This window comes from Artemia franciscana, chromosome 16 (assembly GCF_032884065.1).
Source record: "Artemia franciscana chromosome 16, ASM3288406v1, whole genome shotgun sequence".
In the NCBI taxonomy this organism is placed as follows: Eukaryota; Metazoa; Arthropoda; class Branchiopoda; order Anostraca; family Artemiidae; genus Artemia; species Artemia franciscana.
The window spans coordinates 33641251-33646221 of record NC_088878.1 but is presented as its reverse complement, the minus strand read 5'-3'; positions in this window follow the sequence as shown (position 1 = coordinate 33646221).

Genomic DNA, 4971 nt, shown 5'->3' with positions numbered 1-4971 from the left:
TTACTGCATTTTCTTTGCAGTAGTTGACTACTTGGATGTCCAGGTGACTGTTATAACTGTCCAGTAACAGTAAAATTTGTTGATGACCAGGTATGCTTCATAAAATATTTCATTGTCTCCAAGATGTTGTCAATCCAACCATTTAGATTAGCTAATCCCAGAGCACCATAGTCTTATCTTTCAACATCCATGGTTGGAAATTAACCACTGGAAAGACACTACCTATTGCACAAACAAATCAGACCATTGTTACATTTTTACCATGGTCTGCTGATGTTGTTTAGGTCAATTGCTTCTGGCCTTTCTTGGTAAGGACTCCAAGGAGGCAGTAATACAGTTGAGACCTGTTTCATTGGTGTTCCAAATACCTTTGGTATTTAGCATAGACTAAGGCAAGATTATTGAAAAACATCTCTAAAGCCACTTTGTTGAATCTAATTGCTCTAGCTTGACTTGTTGCCTTGGAGGATCATAGAAAATCTTACTGTTCTGATTTAGGAATGCAGCCATCCAGTCAATCAAAGCTTGTGCTTTTATTTCTGGGATGAAAAAAAAGAAGGAGCACAAAAAAAGGGTATCAGGTGGTATGTTCACTTAATTTTTAGGTCAAAAGTGTGAACTGCTCTACATTTACCTCAATAGCCAAGTTGTAGCCTATATCGTTGAGCTAAACACAGATGCAATGTATTGGAAAGGGCTTTTGTATTTTCCTTCCTGGGGTTATTTTGAAAATTGTGGTTGTTAGACACTTTCAACAACCCAATTATGGTATTCAAATCGACACCACAGACCATTTCTAAAAAATGGATACTACAAAAAAATTAATGTAAGTCTGATTTATGACTAGCTGTAGCTAGCAATATGATAATTATAAGTACCTGCAAACACTCAACTATGTACACACGTAAACAACACAGCTACAAAGCCTGGCGCATGTTAATGGAAACAAAAAGAATGCCTAAAAAGGTAGTTTATAGGGAATGTCTTTGAAAAGAGCGTGAATGAAAGAATCGCCGAAACACCCTCTGTGATTTAACACCTTACGGGAATACACGTTAAGAACTTTTGAAATTTTGAGCGAAGTCAACCAATCGTCAACACTTTAAGCCTAATTTTTGGCAGAGTTTTTCGTGCAAAACTTGATTTTATGATCGCAGTGGCCGAACCAACCCTGAGTTCCCCTACTGCTATTGATGAACAAATGGATCCGCAAACAAAATATTAAAAAGAAAGATTAAATTAACTTAAAACGATCATAAAATTACCATAATGGTAATAATATTGTATTGTATTAATATATAACCTTCAAATGACATTGAAGCTACTTGTCTTTAGCCTATGAATTCTTACCCATTCTTTATGTTATAAAACAATTCTTTCTCTGAACAGACCTTGTCTGCTCTTTTGGCTAAATATATGTGTCAAAAACTTCATGGGAATGACGTGACTAAAAAGTAACCGAAACTAAAAAAAACTAGGGTTTTGATTACAGTAGATACACAAAAAGAACCGAATTTTTACACTGATTCAATAAAATAAAGTTCATTTCAATTTAATGTTACCCATCAAAGGGCAACTAATTCCCCTCCCATTACATTTTTCCCAAGGCCTTCTGACGAGATTTTTGAGACAGCCATTTTGGTTAGCATACTTCAAAGGTCCAACGACAAAGGCACCAGGGAAAGAACTGACTTACTTGACTTAAGTCTCCTGCCGGGCACTGCTCGGCGTAGAGAGTGACGTCTGCCCACTTTACTCATTTTTTTACCCACTTTACTTACTTACCCACTTCGGTCCATGGCGAGTATTTGCTCTTCGCCCTGTCTGATGTTTGCCATCGCCAAGAACTCGGACAAGCTGTCGGACCAACGTTTTTTTGGTCAGCCTCTTGGTCGCTTCCAACCAACTTTGATAGGGTCGAAGTCATAGATCATCTTTGCGGGTAGATGTGGTGGCATTCGAAGCAGATGCCCGAACCATCGTAAGGTTCGCTTGGCTGCTTGAGTCGAAAACCAAGACTGCTTTGTGAGCTGCAGAAGCTTTTAATTGCTGACGAAGTCAGACCATCGTAGGCCCTCAATCCTCCTCAGGCTCTTTGCATGAAATATGTCTATTTTCTTGAGGGTTGCACCTGATGCTTGCCATGTCTCAGCTCCGTAAAGCATCACAGAACCGACTAGAGCGTTGAAGATCCGCAGTTTCGTTGTGCGACTGATATTTGGTTTTCGCCAGAGGTGACGATTCAGTCTACCCATGACAGAAGACGCTTTAGATAATCTTGGCTGCAGCTCGGGGAGAAGCCATTTGAAGAAATTACGGAGCCCAGGTAGGTGAAGTCTTTAACAACCTCGATGCTAGTGGTGCTGTCCAGACTAACTGGAGAGTTAAAAGCAGGAGAAGACCGGTTTATGGCCATAATTTTAGTTTTGTTCCAGTTTATATGCAGTCCTACTTTGGCAGCCTCTTCTCGTAGAATTCGGAGCGCTTCCAGCAGCTGCTCCATGGAGTCCACCAGAATGGCCAAGTCATCGACAAAATCGACATCTGTGATGGTATGATCTCCAAATTTGAGCCCAAAGCTGAGACGCGAAGTGGTTTTTGTCATAACGTAATCTATGATGACATCGAAGAGCTCTGGGGCCACTGCACATCCTTGGCGCACCCCTGTCGTGATTTGAAAGAACAGGCTGCGCCGACCATTTACTTGTACACAGCTCTCCGTCCCATGGTGCAGCGCCTTGAAAAGTCTGCAATATTTCTCGGGTAGGCCAGTCAACTCTAAGATCCACCAAAGAGCTTTTCGATCGACTGAGTCAAATGCAGCACAGAAGTCAATGAAGGCAATAAATGCTTTCTGTCGGAACTCTGTGGTTTTCTCTACTATTTGTCGAATCGTGAAAATCTGCTCGATGGTTGAACGATCCGACATAAAACCTGCTTGCTACGGTCTCCGTATTTTCCGAATGATGCTCCGACATCGATCCAGCTGGACCACTGAAAACAGTTTGCCAGGGACTGACAGTAGGGTTATTCCCTGGTAGTTGGAGCAGTCGCTTCTCGAGCCTTTTCTCTTCCATAAGGGGATGATGACACCCTTCCGCCAATCCTCAGGAATTATCTCTGTTTGCCAGATTGTAGAGAACAGGGTGTGTAGAAACAGGAGCATTGCAGGACCTCCATATTTTAGCAGCTCTGAGTTTAAGCCACAGATACCCGCAGCTTGATTATTCTTGAGTCTTTTTACTGCATGTCCAATTTCTGAGGGGCTGAAAGGCTCATCTGGAGGAACATCTATTCCAGGTCTTTGACTGCAAGGTTGGCTGGGACTATCATTAGGAGGCGCAGACGGACCAGTATTGTTGAGGAGCGAACAGAAGTGGTCCTTCCACCGCTCAAGACAAGAACCTTCGTCAGAGAGAAGTGCACCATCCCTGGACAGAACGGGACCCAAGGTGGGAGTTTCATTTTCAGTGAGGTCTCGGAGATGCTTGAATAGGCTGCCCATGTCTCGAGCTCCCTCCAGACGAGAGCAATGAGTCACTGTTACCTATTCGCTCTTCTCCGCTTCCGGTAAGACGTGTTTCTGTAAGACCTGCATTCTTGCGAAGTTCTTCAGAGAGTAGGTTCTTTGACGCAGGTTCATTCAAAGTCAAGACATTCCAGGTGGCTATTCGTAGCCCCCTTCAGTCCATAAGGTTTAGTCTGTCAGTCTTTCTGACGTCGTCAGCATGTCCATTGACGCGCGATGGTCGAGATCTTAAAAGGGAATCCGGGTCCGAGGCTATATTGTCACTTTTCGTAGCACTTAATTTTCGGGTGGAGGGTCGCTAGCCCAACCGACCCTAGGCCTGGAATCTGATTAGAGCTAGATTAAACCTAGGTACTGAAATTCCCGGGGTGGGCTCCACCCGCCACATGAGGCTGCGGCCATCCTGATCGGAGTGTTTAGTTGGGGGAGAAACCCCATATCCAGAGGCACGTGGTCAGCAGACAGAGTCTGCCTCATTCCGGACGAACTCCATTGTTATGTGCAGTATTTATTATTGGAAATAATACAGACATTTGGGAGGGATTTCTGTTTTTGAAGATTTTCTATCGTAATAATTTTCCGTAGAGAGGGAAGTTCCGAACAGTAAACTTTCAAGGGGAAATTTTACATTGGATGAGTTTGCCAGAAACCCTACGAACTTCTTTTATTTGCCTTACTTCGCCTTTGCCGGCTAAATTTTACATGTGGAGATGTTCCAAGAGAAATTTCCATCGTGGGGAATATTTTTCCGTAGGAGAATTTTTCCATTGTGGAATTCCTGCCAGAGACATTCTCTATGGGGAACTTTGTAGTGACTAAGACCATGCTGCCTTCCCAGACACCAGAAAAAAAAGAAGAACAATAAGGAATTCTTTTTCGCAAGAGAGTGGAAATCTAATTAGAATGAATGTTTTGGCCTTATGTCCAAGGGCCGTCCTCAACAAAACATAGAAAAAGAAAAACTTTAAACAACATGCTACCAAAAGAACTAAAGTGAAAATTTTTTTAACATTAAAAACATTTTTAAACAGAAAATAAAACAAACAAAAATTATCATTCAATAGAATGTTCAGCTGCAGGAATAGATTGCAAGGTCTTGATGACCTTGGCTAAACTCTTTAACAAGTATTCAATGTATTTCCGATTACGTAGTTCTTTTTTACCAGCAAATCAATGGTTTACCCGTGGACACACCCCTCTCCAGGTTACTGGCAAATATTTATGCAGGGGATAATGAAAATATGGCGTTAAATCTGTATTTCTACATGAATGACGTAATTTTACTTTGGAATTATGGGGAAAATTTACTTAGGTTTTTATTCATCATCTTAATACATAGAATAGAAATTTACTGTTTAACTTGGAAATTAAAATTGCAAATAAAATCCCATTCCTAGATGTACTAATTTCTCGTAGCTTAGATGAACTCCATTTTACTATTT